Source organism: Papaver somniferum, chromosome 5 (assembly GCF_003573695.1).
Source record: "Papaver somniferum cultivar HN1 chromosome 5, ASM357369v1, whole genome shotgun sequence".
Classification (NCBI taxonomy): Eukaryota; Viridiplantae; Streptophyta; class Magnoliopsida; order Ranunculales; family Papaveraceae; genus Papaver; species Papaver somniferum.
In genome coordinates this window covers 170,883,770-170,905,602 of record NC_039362.1, presented here as the reverse complement: position 1 = coordinate 170,905,602, position 21,833 = coordinate 170,883,770, and the positions used below count along the sequence as shown (strand labels likewise).

General features: G+C 35.6%; 1 non-coding gene across 1 annotated transcript; it reads right to left on the bottom strand.

Moving 5' to 3' along the window:
* Nucleotides 1-20,122: 20,122 nt before the first annotated feature.
* On the bottom strand, nt 20,123-20,195 carry TRNAK-UUU. Its single transcript has one exon. It is a non-coding gene; the product is annotated as a tRNA-Lys (tRNA).
* Between the last annotated feature and the right edge of the window lie 1,638 nt (nt 20,196-21,833).

Below are 21,833 nucleotides of genomic sequence, written 5' to 3'. Positions count from 1 at the left end.
GGTGATAAAGATCTTCATAAACCTCACAAGAAATCTCGCCACCTCAAGACTGTTCCAACTTCTGTTCCCTTCCACCTACTTATTTCTTCCAAATCTCTTGCGACATCTTCACAAGATAAACCCTTATCTCCAATTCGTGAAGATGTTGCCTCTGATTTCATTTCTTCAAAATCTCCTACGACATCTTCGCAAGATAAACCTTTATCTCCAACTCGCGAAAATGTTGCCTCTGATTTCATTTCTCCAGTTGATCTTTCTATGATTGAAATTCCCCTTGTGGATCCTTCTGCGAATGAAACCTCTTCTCTTCCCATTGAGAATGTTTCTCAACCTTCTATCTCTACTAGTTCTCTGCCCAAGTCTCTTCCTCTGTCGAAAGAAACCGTGGAAGGGATAATATTGCTTTCAAGGTTTTATCTGAGATTCTGGATGATGGCAAGAAGTCTTCTACTGATCCCATCAAGTCTAATGTTTGAAATTCTGAGCAAGCATTTGGGTTCTGAAAAGCTGCTTCGCAGACACTTTAGAAAAAGAATGTAATGCTCTTCGTCTTGAAAATCAGAAACTTCAGAATGTTTTGCTGGATCGTGACAATCTTCGCAAGAAGAATGATGAATTAAGAGGTATGATTTCCTCATCTATGTCTTTAATTTGCCTTTTCGATGGTTTTATCCTTCCCATGTTTAATTATCCTTTAAATCCCTCTTTCGCATGTTAAGCATTAAATCAGAAACGAGTAATGGAGAGATATCAATTTGAATCTGCTGTTGAAGAAGCCCGTGTTGATAAAGAAGTCTTAATGGATCAATATAACCAATTAGATAACCTCTATTCATATTCTCTTGATCAAATAAATAATCTTACCAATGAAAATACCCAATTAGTTCAAAGACAAGATCTATTAAGTAATGAAGTATCTCGTCTTTCTTATTCTTTAACCAAAGCTAATTTAGGGATGGAAACTTTATCATGAGAATAAAACCTTATCTCAAGAGAAGCGAGTTTATTTAAACAAGATGGCGATATCTTCGCAACAACTTAATATTCTCCAAAAAGTATGTGCTGACCAAGAGAAATCTCTTCGCTCTTTAAGAAATGAACTTAAAGAAGTAACAGAATCATCTATCGCTGAAAGAGATACACTCATTCAAGGTAGAATAGCTTTAAGTGTGAAGGCAAATCAGCTTAAAGAACAATATTCCAAATTAGAAGAATCTTATTCTTCTCTTGCGAAGAAAAATGCCTTCCTTGTTTCTAAAGAGAAAAATCTTCAGTCTCGACTTAAAGGTTTAGTTGGAGATAAATTTGATGACGCAATGGACCATTGGGAGAATAGTTGTCTATCCTTGATTCAACACCTTATTTCGCAAAAGGAAGGTAGTCATAAAGTTTGACTGCCTTAATTATCTTTTCTTTGTCATATCTCTCTGAATTCCTTATTTTAACAAAATTTTGTATTCTATTTTTCGCAGAGTCTGAGAAGAATCTTCATTCCTCTATTTCTGACTTGGAGGCTAAATATGCTAAAATTCGCAAAGAGAATGCCTTGCTCGTCTCTACCCTTACTGGTTCTCGCGATCGAGCAGAAAGAAGACTTGATTATCTTGCTTTTTAAAGATATTCAAGATAGGAATCATCAAAGAGCACTTCTTCGCCAAGTTCATCTCCGGCTGAAGTCCTTGTAAATGACATCTTACTGTCCAACTCTCTTCCTCCTACATCAATTGATCCTCTAGAAGTAGATGATGATGAAGTTCCTCGTCCTGCTGATAGTGATTATGATTACGAAAGCGGTGCAGAGGATAATTTCCTGGAAGATGAAGAAGAGGTTCCTTCTAAAGAAGTATCTGCTGGTGTTAATCAGAATGAGAAAAAATTTCTCCTGAAGAAGTAATTGCTGGCGATAATCAAAATGCTAGTCATGGCGAAGATCAAAGCCGAAATGAAGGAGAAGCTTGCGAGAATGTTGGCGAAGAATTTCTGTCATCTCCTGCTACTGATATTAATATTGAAGCTTGAGCTTTTCTAGCTTTGTTTTCTTGAACTGTCTTATTTTTATCACTTTTGAGAGCTACATTTTTCAATAACTTTGAAGTCAACTTTTCCTTTTAATATTTTGTTGATAAGAAAGATAATGCTTCTTGTATATCGATTCCCATACTTGCCTCTCATTATCTTTCTTGCACAAAATAATCTGTTGTGAATGCTTATCATAATTTTTTTATCATATGGTCTTATTTTCCTTCCTAATTAAAGGTCTTATTATGCCATCTCTTGTCATTGCGACAAAATCGCAGGACGTCCTTGCATTTTCATACAAAAACCCATTGATCTTGTCTTAACTTTTTTTTGTATTATGGCCTCTTCAGGAATGTTGCGACAATATGACAGGCCTAAATATTCTTGCGAAAATAAAGCCCCATGACATTGTCGTCTTGCGACGAAATCGCAGGACGTCTTCGCACTTTCATGCGAAAACCCATTGATCTCGTCTTATCTTTTCTTTTGTATTATTGCCTCTTCAGGATTGTTGCACAAATATGACAAGCCTTAATATCCTTGCGAATAAAAAGCCTCATGACATTTGCGTCTTAAGACACTTATCAGCTCCCTAATGGAGGGTGCCGCCCTTATCTCCCCCTGGTTGCCCCTTCAAGGAGGCGTACTTCTACCATACAAGGTTAGCTCCTCCCATCCAGTCTTAACAACAACCAGTTGTTTTCGCAGCCTCTTATCCCTTTTGCCTATAGGGCTTATGGTTACGAGACTGCACCCTAAGTGGGGTTTTCTTCAGGCCGAGTGCAGTATAAGCCAAGACTTGTCAAGAATGGCAAGGACGCTTCAAACGCCCCGGCACCCTTGACTCAACCGTGTACCTCGGCGCCTTGATCAGATTCTGCACTCCTTGAGAGAGTCCTTATTACCTTAGTCGCGCAACCTAAGTCATATGCTTAAGTTGAGAATCCAAGGTGCCTCTCCCGGATGGGCTTTATTGACCCCAAATCTCTATGACTCAGGTTCCCGTGGCTGTGTAGCCTTTCCCTGAGCCATGTAACAGGTACCCTCTAATATGACGTACTTTAGGTCTTACATTTGCCCCTTGCGAAATTTTATTCGCGAACTAGGGTGTACGCCATAAAGGTTCGCCTCTTTCTTTTATGTCATTGTTCTGTGGTTATCTCTGCGACAATTTTGCACATCATGATCTTCTTTTGATATGAGTAATTCTGCAATTATTTTTTCAGAATTCATAACTTCTCAACGCTTCTTACTGATAATATTTTTTCAAATACAACCTGTTCCATGGTCTGTCTAATCTATGACCAACATCTCTCCCTTATGGATCCATTAATCTATAAGCTCATGTTCCAACTATCTCCTAAATGATGTAAGGTCCATCCCATTTTTTCGCTAATTTTCCACCATTTTCTCGCTGATATATTGGTGTTTCTCGCATAACTAAATCTCCTGGTTGAAATTCACGTATTTTGACACGTTTATTATATTCTCGAGCTAATCTTCGCTGATAATTCTCCATATGTTGTAAAGATTTTTCTCTTTTTTCTTCTAATTCATCAAGTTTGTTTAAAATTAAACTCGCACTAAGATTTTTCTCCCAAGCTTCTCTTTTTGTTGTCGGAGTAACATCTTCTGTTGGTAACACCGCTTCAACTCCGTATGTTAAACAAAAAGGTGACATTCCAGTAGCTTCTCTTCTAGTTGTATTATAAGCCCATACTGCATTATGTACTTGTTCGCACCATGGTCTGTGATGTCCTTCCAATTTCTTCTTTAATATATCTGCAATTGTTTTATTTGTTGCTTCTACTTTCCCATTAGCTTGTGGATACAAAGGAGTGGACTTTCCACATTTTATCTTGAATGCATTAAGTAACATTTCTATATTCTGCCCCTCAAACTGTTTCCCATTATCAGATACCAACTTTGCAGGAATTCCAAATCTGCAAATGATATTTTCGAATATGAATGTAAAGATATCTTTGTCACGAATATGTTGTACTGCCTTCACTTCTGTCCATTTTGTGAAATAATCTGTTGCGACTATTAAGTATCTTCTTTGTCCAGTTCCTGGTAAAAATGGCCCCACAATGTCTAAGCCCCATTTTCCAAAGGGCCATACACTGGTTGAAGATGAAAACGGTGTTCCAGGTGCATGTATTTTCTTTCCATGTCACTGACAATCTTCGCAGCGTCTTGATATTTGTCTTGCATCTTCATGCATGTATGGCCAATAAATAACCTTGCATTTTTTCTCTATGTGCCAAAGATCTTTCTCCACTATGATTGCCAGCATCTCCACTATGTAATATTTTCAGCACCTTTTCTCCTTCCTCTCGTGTCAAACATTTGAGTGATGGTCCACTAAAGGATTTTCGGTATAGCAACCCATCTCTTAATTCATAATTAGTTGCTCGGCTTTTTAACTTTTGTGTTTCCAATCTATTTCTATTTCTTGGTGTTTCTCCTTTCGCCAAATATGCATGAAGTTTCATTCTCCAGTCTGCGACATTGTTCAATTGTTCTTCTTTTTCATTATCTATCATCATCACATCCATATCTTCCTCTTCTTTATTTATTGATGGTGACAGAAGTGTTTGTATTTTTATGCATCTCGCAGTTGGATCTGTCATCATGCTTGAGATGAAAGCAAAAGCGTCTGCGAGTCTATTATCCTTTCTTGAAATGTGCCTCCATTTTATCTTTGGGATTTTCGCTGATAATTCTTCAACCAGCTTCTTATATTTCTTCAAGGACGGTTCATTTGTAGTATATTCTCCTTTTATCCGGCAAATAACTAGCTGCGAATCACTAGTGATCCTGGCATTTTCTAGTTTCATTTCTATTGCGAAATTTAAAGCATGTATCACAGCTTCATATTCTGTTTCATTATTAGTGGATGTAAATTCCAATCTGAATGAAAAGGCCATCTTTATTCCTTCTGGCGAAATTAAAACAATTCCAACTCCATTTGATGATCCATCTACCAATATTTCCCATCTATTTGGTTCTGTTAATAAATCTTTTGGATCTCCATGTTCTTCTTCTACATCCATCATTTCTTCTACTGCTTCATCTTCTTCTAAAGGAAATTCTGCCAAGAAATCCGCAGCAACTTGTGATTTTGGTGAAGACAAAATTTCATATTTAATATCAAAGTGGCCTACTTGTGCATTCCATCTCTTTACCCTTCCTGATCTTTTAGAATTCTTCATCACTGATTCAATTGGTACTTTTGTTAATACCTTTATCTTGTGTGCTTGAAAGTATATGCGGAGTTTAAATGATGCATAAACCAATGCTAAGATTAATTTTTCAATCTTTGAGTAATTCTTCTCAGCAGTATTAAAAGTTTTGTTAATGTAATAAATGGGTTTCTCCACTCCTGCGTCTACTCGCAATAACACAACACTTAATGCATGCAACGTTGTCGCAATGTAAATCAATAATTCTTCTCCTGGTTCTGCCTTTTGTAAAATAGTTGTACTCATAAGATGTTCTTTGATTCCTTGAAAAGCCTTTTCACCCTTCTTGAGTATATCGAAAAAATATTTGCATTTGTCTGATGATCGCGAAATGAATCTCCCCAGCGAAGCTAGAAGCCCATTTAACTTCTGTACATCTTTTATTGTTGCTGGTGTTGGCATGTCACGAACTGCTTGCACTTTTTCTGGATCAACCTGTATTCCTTCTTTTGATACAATGTAGCCTAAAATTTTCCCGATGCAACTCCAATAGTACACTTCTCAGGATTCAATTTAATGTTATACTGCCGCATTTGTTCAAAAATCTCCCTCAAGTCTTGTACATGGTCTTTAGCTTCTTTACTCTTTACTAACATGTCGTCCACGTATACTTCTAATGTTTTATGTATCCATTTTGCGAACACCTTCTCTACCATTCTTTGATATGTCGCTCCCGCATTTCGTTAACCAAATGGCATTTTTGTGTAACAATATAAACCTCTAGGGGCAAAGAAAGCAGTATGTTCTTGATCTTCTTCAGCGAGAGGAATTTGGTTATACCCTTTGTACCCATCTAAAGATGATACCCTATCATTTCCCGCTGCAGATTCCACCATTTGAGGAATATCGGGTAACGGAAAACTATCTTTGGGGCAAGGTTTGTTCAAATCAGTGAAATCTATGCAAATCCTGATTCCCTTGTTTTTCTTTGGGACAATGACCATATTCGCTATCCATTCTGGGTATTTAGCTTCTCTTATAATTCCTGCCTCAAGCATTTTCTGTAATTCTTCTTCTATTTGGGAATGGTAAGTTGTTGCGATTTTTCTTATTCTCTATTTAAATGGTCTCGCATTTTTGTTAATCTCCAATTTGTGGCAAGCAATTGATGGATCTATTCCTGGTATCTCATCCATGTTTCCTGCGAAAATATCTTTATATTCTCGCAACAAGTTGACAATTCTTTCTTCTTCTTCTATATCAATTTTGGTTCCAATTCTCAACATTAGAGGCTCCTCTACAGTCCCAACATTTATTTCTTTTGTTGGTTCTGCGGCAGTGTAACTGGGTTTAGGTTCTCCCATTGGTGTTGGTTCTTTTATTGCTTTTATAGGTTCTTCCCCTTCTTCCTAAATTTCGCTGGGTATTCCTTTTCCTTTTTTTGCCCTTATCATATATACTCTAAATTCTTCTTCCTTCTTTGCTTCATTTGCCAATTTTCTGCAAAATTGTTTCTTTTTTGCTTGTTCTTCATAATGTTTTACTTCAATTTGATGATATAATTTCGCATTGTCAACATCTCCTCTAATTTCACCTATTCCATTTGGAGTGGGGAATTTAATACATTGATGCAACGTTGATACCACAACTTTTATCGTATGTATCCATGATCTTGCTAATAACATATTATATGGCGATTTCATATCCACCACGCACAATATTACATATGTTTCGATTTCTCCAAGTGGAATTCACACCACTATTTCTCCTTTAGGTTTTGTTGTGTATTTTCCAAAGCCGTGAACAAAATATGCTGAACTGGACATTTCTTCATCTTTAAATCCCATTCCCCGGAATGCATGATAAAATATTATATCAACTGAACTTCCTGTATCGATTAAAGTTCTGTTCAACATCCATTCTCCTGCGGATTTTATTGTTGTATCCTTCTCTTTTCGTGTAATAGGCACTGTGATGACCAACAGAGATGTATGGTTCAAATTTTCTTTTGGTATTTCTTCCGCCATGAATGCAATTTTTTGCTTTTCCCACTCTTTCAAGGGTGATATTTTTCCTACCGCTATAACTTTCTTTCCTTCAAAATTTCGTTTATGTATTCTTCCTTTGACGTTTTCATGAAATTCATTGATCAAGTTTTTTGTTATCATATTACACTCCAATCTTTTGCCATTTTCATTAATTCTGCTCATCTTTCTTTTAACCGATTCACTGATTTATTTAATCACTTTCTTGATTTGAATATTCTCAATCAACAATCTTCAACTTTCGATCTTCAATCTCCCTGTTTCTAGCGCCATTATGTAGTTGTAGGAAATCCTACACTACACCCCTCATATGATTTCATTGTTGATCAACTCATTTTTAGGTTTACACTCTTAATTTTATTGATTAATTTTTGAATGTTCTTACAAGAATGATCTCTGCTCTGAACTTTCTCTCTCCTGTTTACTTGTTTCTTACTCAAAAAAAAAATCTCTCCCCCCTTTACAACTCGAATGACTATTTATAAGGAAATACATAGTAGATGACAACTAATTTGTCCTTTATTTTCGGATATGGTTTGCGACATTCTCGCAACCTTACAAATGTTAACTTCGCAAGCTCTCTAATTTTCGCAAGACTATCACATCTTTCTCATGATCCTTGCTGACGTCGTTTCTGAAATTGTTCTGCGACGCTAGTGTGCAATACCATTGATAATTTCGCTGAGACATAATTGTTGCGAGATTCTGATCCTACAATGACTACATAACAAGAATGTTTAAATTTGTCTAATGAACCTGAATGTGTTCCTTGCAGGGCGTCAGCTGACTGTTGAAAACAATTTCAGGAGTCATTCCCAAAGACTTTGCCCCGATCAATTGGTAAGGGTATTGAAAGATCACAATTGAAAAGGCGAGGGTACCCCAAATATACCTCAAGCTATAACTTTTCCTTCCTATAAGTCCTTTCCCCGAAAGTGATTGTCTATGGACTGAGTCGAGACAATACAACAAATCGGTTCACACTTTGTGTGATCGTCTATGGATACGAGATCGAGACAATACAACAACAAAGTATGTTTACTTGATACAAAGGTTCGGACCTAACCAAAGTCAATAGGATTCATGTATCAAGTAAATAGGAATTAACGTTTATGCAATTTATTTTAATTATAATAAAACAATTATAATGCGGAAATATAAAGTAAATGACACAGGAAAGATTTTGTTAACGAGGAAACCGCAAATGCAGAAAAACCACGGGACCTAGTCCAGAATTGAATACACTCAGGATTAAGCCGCTATACAAAATAAGACAACTTCGTATAGTTGATACCAAGCAATTAAACCTATAGTTCACCTAGTTCCGTCTGTATTCCCACGCCTCCAACCTGTAAACAAGTCACGTACTTGGACCAATTCCTTTGGATCGTATTCCAAACAGTAAAGGAACAACAAATCTGTTTGGTATCATCTCTCTTCAACCAAGTGATATGAGTTGCGCAGAGCTTCCCTTGTTTATCTTAACATAAACACCTTTGCCAGGTTCCAAGATCTATCTTACGTTGAATCACCCAAAGGTAATCACTAAGATTAAGCCAACAACACTCTTCAAACAAGTGACATGTGTTGATGCCGATCTTACTCAATTAATCAATCCAATCTTCCACAAGGATAAACTAATTATTAATTGGATCCTTTTTTTCCCAAAAAAGTATTGTGCACACCAAAGATTATAAAAACACCAAGTAAGAAATCTTTAATATCTTCTTCGTCTTCAAATCTTCTTAGATCTTCAATAAACACTTGCACATAATCACTTGAATCTCTTGTGATCAATCACGCACAAAACGGAGTCTGTTAACAATGGATTATCACAAGATCATCTTTAGATCTAACAACAGTCTAAAGATCCCTATCGAAACCTTGAACTAGTTTGAGTGAATCTTATATCAGAAGAGAAGATTCTCAAGCATAAACAAACTATGTGCAATCAAGATTCAACCACCGTTAGTCAATCAAATCAATACGGAAACTAAAGATAAACTGCAATATCTAGTTTCCCACCAACGGGTCGCGCTAGAGCTTCTCAATCCCAAAGAAGACTTTAAATTGATTGGTTGTAAGAGATTTCACCTAATTAGATTACTCTCCTCTCCGATAGGCGGCTCACCAGTAACAAAGACAAAAGAGTAAGTCTAATGTTACGAAGGATTAGTTTGCTAGAAATGCAAACTCAAAGTATTTATAGACAAAGAAGTTTGGACACCAAGGAATTTCCAAAACCGAAAATATACTCAATATATTTTTCCATAATTACCCAAATTCGGTTTTCATAATTCCTGTGAATGCACTGTCCAAAAATACGATCCAAATCCTCTTGGAAAATCTTTAATTAGCAAATGCACATTACTAATTCTTATTTTCCATATATAATTAAAAAACCTTAATTAAAAAGATTCTTAACTTATTTAAATTCGATCTTGGGATTTACTTCCTTCTTAGCCTTTAAGGAATATCTATGAACAAAGTAGAATAAGCATTAATGCACCGTGTTCAAATAGTGACGACATCTTACTCTTGCAAGTCTTTACCATGCTTTCTCACTTGAGACCGATTTACCACACTTCCAAACAAGTTTAGAATTGGTTCACTTGACTTTCAAGAACTACGTGATTGATTAAGTTCAACTTAATCACAACTCATGGGTTTACGATTCTATCAAAACAAGTTCGGTTCTACCTCCATGTGTGTACTGTGCATAGTTACACTAGCTTACCAAAGATATGGATGACTAGGTACTAGGATCGGTTCCCCACATATATTTTTTATCTAACTTGTATGCACTGCACATGTCCATGGGATCGGTTCCCCCTTTCCAAAAACGTGTTGCACATGTTCATAGGATCGGTTCCCCTTTCTTCCATAAACCTTGATGCACTTCGTACAAGTATCGGTTCCCCTTGTGATGCACTGCACCTCTTAATAGGATCGGTTCCCCTCTTCCCAATAATAATTTCAGGCATACACAACCCGATCATACCCCAGGTGATTACTTAAGATCGGTTTCACTAACAAGAGTCATACCAATACATAAGTCAGGCCTCATGTAAATAGTTTTACCAAGAACACAAACAAGTCGGGAGCGGTTATACTAATCACACATATTAGTCGTTCATAAGATATGCAATGAAGAACAGCCCCAATAACGCCTGGCGATTTCCTTTTCGGTTCACAACACATATCATGAACTTACTTCCTCAGAACACATGTAAACATTGTTCCCTAGGATGAAATCCTCACCTCATACCCATACATAATCACAATAGCATTCATACGATTATGTCGATGTCTTATATACAAAGTTTAATGGTTAAGCAAGAAACTTCATATTGTATTCCTTAATACTATGTCTATCTAGAGTGTTCATGCTTCGCAGTTTTATGTTTTCAATATGCACTTCCTGAAAGATACGTTAGGTAATGAAACAGTTCAAGTCAAATATCACTAACCTCAAGTGGAAGGATGATGTTGTCTTTGTAGCTCCGCACCTCTTCACATCTTCAAGTCTTCGCAATACTTGTAATGTCTCACCCTAATACTTTCAAGCTAACCTATACGAAGTTGACTCTAGTACATACAAAATCAAGCAACTCTTAAAAGAGTTTTGGTTCACTAAAATATAACAACCAAACTTGACATACCAACGCTTGGTGGGTTCAACCGGGAAATGCTCTAACAATCTCCCCCTTTGTCAATTTTAGTGACAAAACTCTTACAATCATATGGATAAACAAATTACAAGAATTCATTACACATACGCTTGATTCCCGAATCCACAGCACATAACCTGCATTCATTCAATCCACAAAAATGCAGCAGCTGCATTATAATAACAAAGCTTATACTCCCCCTAAAGGTGAGATAGGTAGATTTTCAATCCGCACATCTTTGTTATCCCAATCACATGATATGTTACTCCCCCTTAATCTATGCTTTTCCTCATTCGTTAGATAAACGTTCAAGCACCATTGTCCTCTTCCCTAGTGACACCAATCAACCATAAATTGATACCAGCATCACTTGTTTACTCCATATATTTCTCCCCTTTTTTGTCACAAAAATGACAAAGAAACGAAAAAATAATGTACAACACGAAAAGGATCTTACAAATCTCAAAAATAGACTTGCAACCTGTTGAGTTAAGCACGAGGATTTTACACACCATTTTTGACAACCAATATCAAAACCGAAACTACAAGTAATCACGTTTTGATATGTTATCATGGAAATAATTGCCCGAAGCAATTTTCCCAACTAGTTTAGAAAACCAAAAATCAACTAAGAAACTTAGTCCCTTTGGTAAACCGATTGTATAAATACAACCGCTTCATTCGATAAGACCAAAACAAAGATAAACTCCATTTTTCTCATCAGGTTCTAATTATCCATATAACTTAGACCTTTATATTTCAAACAAGCCAAATACTAGGTTAGTTAACTAGCATTTCCTTGTTTAGGCTTTCGGCCAGACTTGAATAATCGAAACCTCCACTTTGATAAGTCTAACTAAGATCAGAATTAATTTAGCTTAGCTTATCCGGAATCGAATTGGACTAAAAAACTCATCCCGTCAACATATTCATTCGTTAAGCCATAAATAATTCATACAAACCAAAAAATCAACTTGCATAATTATTCACCTCAAACGGATACAATAGAAACAACATATATAAACCAAGGTTTCACTATTGCACCGAAATTTCGTAAGCTTAAACAATTGATACTACACAATAAAGCACAAGTAACAATTGTTTTACTTAACTGGAAGCAATTGAATTAACATAGATATAAAGCACCGCAATTGCACCAAATTTCATAAGCCTAAACTAATGATATCATACAACAAAGTAAGATAACAAAAGTTTTACTTAACCGGAAACAATTGAATCACATAAACATCCACACATACATAATGGAATAAACACACCAATTGTACCAACAATTTCTTTTAAGCAATATATATATATATTATATATATATCAAATAAAAATAGGCTTTTCTTAAAACAGGAAAACAATTAACTAACAAAATTGTTACCTCAATTTCGCATCCAACTTCTCCAAATATAATTCCATCGCTTTCTTCTTCCGGGAGAATTGATATCGAAATACCATCATGTTGTCATTCTCATGCCAAAAACAAAAGAATAACAACAACCAACCTTTACCAGAGAAAGGTTGAAAATCGGTTTTAACAATTGCAAGCAAAAGTTGAAAACCGTCGAAACACATATGCTATTATGCTAAACCAAAACCGATTCAAGATATCGTGACTTTTTCACATATTGTTTCTACAAGAACCCCTCATTATCATTTGATAAAGCCTACCAACATGGGCTAGAACCTAATCCTGCTAAATCAAAAAGTCACCCAAACCATAGGGGTACACAACATATTATGAGATCGAATATCAAGGTAATAAAACCGAAATCAAACATCCCATAAACATACATAGCAAATAAGATAAAGCATTAAAGTACCGGCTATGTAAATCAAAAACTATCACAAGAAAAATTATAAATCAAATAACTTTAGTCATAATAGTTTTTATTCAAATAGACTTATACAATCAATGAAAGAGATCACAAATTGATGTCTATTATTCTAATCTTATTTTTCAAAGATCATCCTCAATTTCCTCAAATTTTTTAGGATCTTCATCAACAGCATCTCGACTGATATCTCGAATTTTACACACAGTACCTTAGTTATGTTCACAGGCTAGAGCATTAACCTTTCGATTAATATTACGAAAGAACTTCATATTGCCGATTCCAAGTTTGATCAGCTTCCTTTGGTTACGAATAACAGTTCTCAGGAGTGCTGCCTGTCTATGATGAGTTTCTATGGTACTGAGGAGAACCTGACAAAGATTGATAATATCAATCTTTGCATCCAAACTGTTTCGGACAAGGAGATTAATAACATATTCCTTTTCTTTTTCTGCATCTTCACAACCAGATTTCTTGAACGCATTATCAAGATGAATTGTTTCCCTATAAGTCATTCCACTCAAAGCTTTCAGTAAATTTGCTTGAGATCTGGTTTGAGAATACATTCTTTTGTATGCTTTTTCAGACACGCTGAGAACTTATACTTGAAATACCTTTAACACATACCAAACATAGATATCAGCCTTACATAAATAATTCTGATTAGATTTGAAAAGATTTTTGTATCTAATGTGTTATACACAACTTTCTCAAAGAGATTATCTTCGAAAGTAATATCATGGGATATATTTTACCACAATTCTTACACGAGTTGTTGTAACACAACCTTTATACTTATAAGATTATCAAATGTTCTTAAGGTAGATCGTGTAATGTCTCTATATTGAATAAGAGATGTTATTAGGATTTTAAATGCCCGGCTACATGTGCTTCCTTACATACGAAGATTGGGCAAGGTAAGGATGCACACTCTAATGCGTTTTAAGCATCAGGATGAGGATTTACCTCATCAAGTCCCCTTTTTGAAGACACTTTCTCCCGATCTTGGGTGTTGAACCCTTCCTCTTTATTAGGATTATTTCGAGATGCAATCTCTTTAATCATCTCCTGAGCCCAGGATGGAATGTTCTCTGAACTAGAAGTCGTGTAGTCACGATCATCCAGTACTCGACACATTATCAATGTTTCTTGTTCCAGACATTCAATATGTTCCCTCAAGGTGTTCATTCCTTGTTGGAAATAACTTTCTAAACACCTGTCTAGATACAATTTTTGACATTGTCTTGTGAGAAAATCCTCAGTAAAGATTTTATTCCTCAAAAGTGAGTGTTCCAGCAAACAAGAGAGAGTTTCACACTCTGTAGTCTGCAGATGAACTTTGTTGCACAAGTTCATTATTTGTTCCTTGCAATCGATTAGATTGTTTCGGAGACAGAATGTAAATCGCTTTTCTTCACAAATCCTTACATATAATTGAACTATAAGTTATATAACATCGTCTAGACTATCAATGGATTTTCCTTTTTCTGAAAGGTTCTCGATTTGATTGAAAAATCACCTCATATTTTTCCCGGATTCAGAACCTGGGCATACTAGTAAATCAAATCCCTTTCCGGATGATTTTTCACGAATTGGACTTGAATCCAAATCAGGTTTCTTGAGTTTTGGACTAACCCCTTTTCGATCAGGAACCTGATATGCAATTGAGTCTTTAGTCATAGACTTTTTCTTTGTCTTTTGAAAAGACTTTTGAGACCGGTTTTTATTGGCCTTCTCTGAGATGTAGTTCTCATTATCTTGCCCCACGTTAACTGAGTTCTTCATAAGTTTAGCTTTGCTTTTCTTATTTTGACTCATATCTTATAGGATGGATCGCACCAAACACATATTGTTAGATATTTTCGTGTTTTCCTGCTCTGATACCAATTCAAAAGGCGAGGGTACCCCAAATATACCTCAAGCTATAACTTTTCCTTCCTATAAGTCCTTTCCCCAAAAGTGATTGTCTATGGATTGAGTCGAGACAGTACAACAAATTGGTTCACATTTTGTGTGATCGTCTATGGATACGAGATCGAGACAATACAACAACAAAGTGTGTTTACTTGATACAAAGGTTAGGACCTAACCAAACTCAATAGGATTCACGTATCAAGTAAATAGGAATTAACGTTTGTGCAATTTACTTTAATTATAATAAAACAATTATAATGCGGAAATATAAAGTAAATGACACAGGAAAGATTTTGTTAACGAGGAAACCGCAAATGCAGAAAAACCACGGGACCTAGTCCAGAATTGAATACTCTCAGGATTAAGCCACTATACAAAATAAGACAACTTCGTATAGTTGAGACCAAACAACTAAACCTATAGTTCACCTAGTTCCGTCTGTATTCCCACGCCTCCAACCTGTAAACAAGTCACGTACTTTGACCAATTCCTTTAGATCGTATTCGAAACAGTAAAGGAACAACAAATCTGTTTGGTATCAACTCTCTTCAACCAAGTGATATGAGTTTCGCAAAGGTTCCCTTGTTTATCTTAACATAAACTACTTTGCCAGGTTCCAAGATCTATCTTACGTTAAATCACCCAAAGGTAATCACTAAGATTAAGCCAACAACACTCTTCAAACAAGTGATATGTGTTGATGCCGATCTTCCTCCATTAATCAATCCAATCTACCACAAGGATAAACTGATTATTAATTGGATCCTCTTTTTCCCAAACAAGTATTGTGCACACCAAAGATTATAAAAACACCAAGTAAGAAATCTTCAATATCTTATTCGTATGAAAATATTCTCAGATCTTCAATAAACACCTACACACAATCACTTGAATCTCTTGTGATCAATCATGCACAGAACGGAGTCTGTTAACAATGGATTATCACAAGATCGTCTTTAGATATAAGAACATTCTAAAGATCCCTGTCTAAACCTTGAACTAGTTTGAGTGAATCTTATATTAGAAGAGAAGATTCTCAAGCATAAACAAACGAGGTGCAATCAAGATTCAACCACCGTTAGTCAATCAAATCGATACGAAAACTAAAGATAAACATCAGTATCTAGTTTCCCACCAACGGGTCGTGCTAGAGCTTCTCAATCCCAAAGAAGACTTTAAATTGAGTGGATGTAAGAGATTTCACCTAATTAGATTACTCTCCTCTCCGATAGGCGGATCACCAGTAACAAAGACAAAAGAGTAAGTCTAATGTTACGAAGGATTAGTTTGCTAGAAATGCAAACTCAAAGTATTTATAGACAAGGAAGTTTGGACACCAAGGAATTTCCAAAACCGAAAATATACTCAAGATATTTTTCCATAATTACCCAAATTTGGTTTTCATAATTCCTGTGAATGCACTGTCCAAAAATACGATCGAAATCTCCTTGGAAAATCTTTAGTTAGCAAATGCACATTACTGATTCTTATTTTCCATATATAATTAAAAACCCTTAATTAAAAAGATTCTTAACTTACTTAAATTCGATCTTGGGATTTACTTCCTTCTTAGCCTTTAAGGAATATCTTTGAACAAAATAGAATAAGCATTAATGCACCGTGTTCAAAGAGTGACGACATCTTAATCTTGCAAGTCTTTACCATGCTTTCTCACTTGAAACCGATTTACCACACTTCCAAACAAGTTTAGAATTGGTTCATCTGACTTTCAAGAACTACGTGATTGATTAAGTACAACTCAATCACAACTCATGGGTTTACGGTTCTACCAAAACAAGTTCGGTTGTACCTCCATGTGAGTACTGTGCATAGTTAAACTAGCTTACCAAAGATACGGCTGACTAGGTACTAGGATCGGTTCCCCACATATATTTGGTATCTAACTTGTATGCACTGCACATGTCCATGGGATCGGTTTCCCCTTTCCAAAAACGTGTTGCACATGTTCATAGGATCAGTTCCCCTTTCTTCCATAAACCTTGTTTCACCTCATACAAGAATCGGTTCCCCATGTGATGCACAACACCTCTTACTAGGATCGGTTCCCCTCTTCCCAATAAGAAGTTCAGACATACACAACCCGATCTGGTTTTTAAGCTACATATAGTAATTACTTATACTAATTGAGTCATCCAACGTACAAATAGATTTATGGATTTATATTAACTATTTTGATAGTTGTTAAGGATCTAAAATCAATTTTGTCTATATATTTGCGGAAGTAGTCACTTTCAGATTTTTGAAGAGAATTGTTACATATAAAAAGTTTATCGTATGAGTATTGTACTTTGTAGATGAATTTTTTTTTACGTTATAAAGTCCTCTTTTTGCATATAAATATTTGTCGGTAATATGTTTTTTAGTATACATGTTAAATATTTGTCAGTAAATTTTTTTTTAAGAGTTCAAACAATCATGAAAAAACTCGATAACATATTCATATCTTCTTATTATATTTACTATATACATTGATACAAACTTAAAATAAATTGTCTCATGTATTAAAAACACAATTTATAATACGAAAAAGCTTTTGGTTTTGAGGATTGACAGACTGATACCATTTTGAAATAAAGATAATTTCTTGCAAAAAAGTGCAAAACTTATACACTTTTCATTCACCCATCTGTTTTTTTTTCTTGAGTAGTTGATATCTTTCTCTGCTACCATATTTCTCTATAGTTGTGCTCTTGTAAGATTTCCAATGCAGTTTTCATCACAATACAACAAATACTCCATAAATAAGGGGTCGAGGATTCAATTATTCGAATGAAACATCATTATAAGATAGAAACTAAAAGAAGATAATAAACATATCCAAATCGGAATAATTCGCACAAAACCCTCTCTTAATTTTTTCTTAAAAAGTTTGCATAAAATTGTCAAACCTTTTACCTAACAGTGACGAACATAGAAGGTAACGAATAATAGTTCCTTCTTACATTCAAAATCAAATTAGAGCAGAAAATTCAAAGAAGATGGAAATAAAATTATTAAAATTTACAACAACTAATAATAGATTAGTGTTTGGATCTTTTATAAGGGGGACCTTTCAAAAGTTGTGTTACTTGACTATCCACATCCTCAGTAGCAGATTGTTTTGTCTATTATTTTAATAACTCATTCTGGTTTTTCGTTTAGGATTATTAGCATTAGGAGTTTGCATGAAAATCTTCTTTGTAAGAGTAGCCTTTAAGCAAGTAAAAATTGTCGGTGATATTAAAGCTGATACTGATTTTTATCTATTGGATCATAATTACAAAAATATGTTGTATAATTATAATGTTTGTTCAAATGTGTCGTTGTTTGATTCACCAGATCTTTTTTACATTTTCATCTCTCATCTTCCTTCTTCCTGAACCTTAATCCGTTTAATCATCGTCTGATCCAAAAAAAGTAGTTCATTATATAAATTAGTTACTCTTGTTGGTAATTCTTAACGAATTCAACTTTTTTCTTTTATTTTAGATCGATTGATCTAGTGGGAGACATTTGCACTTTCAGTGTTGTGTTATATCCACCCCCCATATTAAATTTCAGAAAAATAAAAATTTTGAGATGGGATTCCTCTAAGAAAAATAATAAAAACCTAGCCTAAACTCAATGTTATTCTTCGTATATGAAGAACAGATTGAGGTTTGGTTATGATTTTTTTCTGTCGACCTAGAAGATTTTATTTTTGTGTCACATAAATCTTCTAAAACTAACTCTAATATCCAAATGTCTAATCTAACATGAATATTATCCAAATCTTTTAGTTGGGGGTCAAAGCATGGTTCACATAGGATAATATCAAAAAGAGCCTTTTTTTTTTTTTTTTTTAATAGCTGAAATATGTTAGAATCACCAAAAAAGTCATGTTATTTTTCAGTTACAACCCATTTATGCTTAGGACGATGAAGAAAGGGTTTTACATTTTCTATGGTTAAAGAAATGAGGAACTCACTAACCGTAGATATTTTTGTTCTTCGTAAATGAAGATTTAACCAAGTTACGGTTAAGATTTATTTTTTTCCAGAATGTGGACAACAAAGGTCACAACTTTGCTAATTATATGTTATTTTTATAGCAGTAGAGAGTCAAGGCATTACCTATTTTTTTGAAGTATTGTTAAATGGTAGGAAAAAATCTATTATATCTAATCATTGGTAACATTTGTCGTTTTTAAACCAGTGCAAGTAGAGTCTACATTTAATTTTCCAAGCGACAAACCTAATCAATTATGGATTACAAACTTTAAACTAGAATCAGTTAAGTTTGAAGTTTTCAATCTAACTATAGATTAACTATACAACGTAATTGACTAGTTGTTCGTTAATTTCCCAGTTGATTTAAAAAAAATCGGCTATGATGTTTTGTCGGTCTAGGCGACTTCGGGTAGAAAGCTATACAAATCAATGATATTTAAATATTTTCACGAATTTCAAGTGATAAAAATGAAACTCTAGCCAATACCATGTCATTTCAAACGTGTGTGTGTGTGTATATATAAGTATTTGCAACATTAAACTCTTCGCATTGCTAATTATAATTTTCATTTTAGCTTTGGATGGAAAATTCTTACTAAGAAAATACATAGCCAATACCATGTTTGTTTGCATCTGACCCTCGATATGAGTCTGAGTCAACCCCTAACTCGTCTCAATTCAGATGACAGACCGTTTGTTTTCTATTGAGTCAGATCTGACTCGATCTATGACTCGTACCTGTTTGAGTAAGGTAACATATATAACATCCCTGACTCATGTAACCAAACAACTGACTCACATATTTTTGAGTCAGTTGAGTCAGATCTGACTCAAAACAAACATATTGAGTCAGATATAATTCAAGTCAGGTGATTTCACTTAGATCCAAACGACCCAGATACAAACGATTAAGATGAGTTAAGAGTAAACAAACATGGTGTGACTGTAATCTAGGTTTAATCTAATCCTCTCAATCAACTATAATAATTAACTACTAATTAAATAAAAAAATAGTTCAACCTTTATTAAAAATAGGTGATAGATGGTTATTGAACTTACTGTCAAATAATATCATTTCGTCTTATATTTCGGTCGCTTCAAAATTTCAGAAAACAAACAACTCCCAAGAATAGCTAGCGCTGGGTGCCAAATTACTGAGAAGGTATCAAAATCTATATACAGATGACTCTCTAGTTTGTCTTATATACATTTTGGTACCTCAATGAAATTTTCCATGTTGCACTAAGTTACTGACGGATGTATGCATGCGGTCCGAGAACACTTTAGGGTGAACACCCATCCGAACAACTTCAACAATAAAAGGTATAAAGATTGAAACTTCTCTCCCATTTGGATCAGAAAATTATGGAGGAAATCGGGTTTTAAATTTCCAGAAACCGCACGATTGTATAGCCAAAGGGAATATGCCCAAAAAATGCTTCAGCTCGCGTCTAAGTTTGAGTATAGCGGGACTTGAACCTGCGACCATTAGGTTAAAAGCCCAATGCTCTACCAACTGAGCTGTACACCCGGTAAAGCAAGACACCGGTTTTTGATATCGGCACGCAAAGGTATAATAATAAAGAAACTTATGCCAAGCGGAATAGGTGCTCTGACAGCAGTTTACTTAAATTGGCTGCTTCATTTTGTCTAGTGAGAACGTTTTCTCTTTATTAGCGCTCCGTTGCTCTCATAGGTCTCTTTTCTTTGACTTGGCTCACAAGGTTGTTGACTCGCTTATTATGCATACTTACATATGATAAAAGAAAGACTCCAATTCAATGATCGAGATTGAGACTGAAATGCATATTCCTTCTCGATTGACATCGAGAAAACTGAATGCGTCAATCTCACAATTGTCGAATATCTGGCTTCGGAGAGGATCTCGTTTCTCTTTCTTTCAATCTAGCTCGTACACTCGCTGCCCTATTCAGGCTCGGCGTAACCAGAATGAAGTCTTTCCGATCTCGACTTCATGTTCAAGCAAGAGCCTTATATATTATATCATTAACAAAAGCGACTAATCCTGATCAGGAAATTAAAAGTGATGCCATCCGATCCCATCATGTCATTACTAGTCAATTTGGAAGAAGTCTAGCTTTGAATCTATAGATCTGGAAACCTACTTCAGAGACGCGGAGGAAGCCCCCGAAGGAAGCTCTGCTGCACAAAGATTAGAAAAAAGAAGGAAAGACAGAAGGGGCGAAGAGACTCATATGTTCTACATGTGAGGGGCTAGTCCCAGGAATCATCTTTCTTACTATGATGCGGGTGTGTAACCGCCGGGTCTTTCTCTCTCTTGCTTATGATTAGAGTTCGCACTGGTGATTGGCTTCTAGGCACCTAATTAAGTATAGATACCTATGATCATGCTTCCTATTGAGACACTTCACCACGATACTCGTTGGGAAAGCTTCTAAAGCGAGTGATTTCTCTTTTTCTTGGACATGTCATTCGGATTAGCTAGACGTTGTTGGTTGACACGGCCACTTCATCAACGGGTGAAAAGAAAGCAATGGAATATGAGAAATCATAGACCAGGCTCAGGTTCTGCCTACTAAATTATAGTAACTTGTTTTCCGATGGCTAGTGATGGGGCGCAGAAGTACATGCAGATGGCTCGCCTGTGTTGCATTTCCCTCGTACCTAATTCTCTAGAAACAGCTGATGGCCAACTTCTTACTCCAAGGGGCGCAACGCAATTGGGCTAGCCAAAAGTCTCTGTTTGTTGAAGGACTAAACCGAATCAACCGCGGAGCTAGAAGCGAGGGCCACGGTGAAAGGTGTTGTGACGGAGAAGTGGATTCCTTCTTGAAGAAAGGACCAGCGTCACGTGCTTAGCAAGCAAAGTGGGATTAAATTTCCAAGTAAAAGAGTATATGAGAGATTACGCTTTTGTTATTATCTTATACCCAATCTAGGTGCTTCAAGCCTCTCATCAAGTAGTGAAAGTTGCGAGTCTTGGTCGGTTACCACTTTCCACTATGGGAACTAACTGTGAACCTCCTATCTTCTCTCTTTATACATCAACTAGGATCCCCTACTCTCTAGTTATCGGGGTGGGTTGGAAGATGAAAAAGACATCTCCTATAGGTAGGCGCCACCTTAAGACTGAAAAGTATAAGAGCATGTTGGGTGGGGAACATAAGGGGGCTTAGTAAGCTAGAGT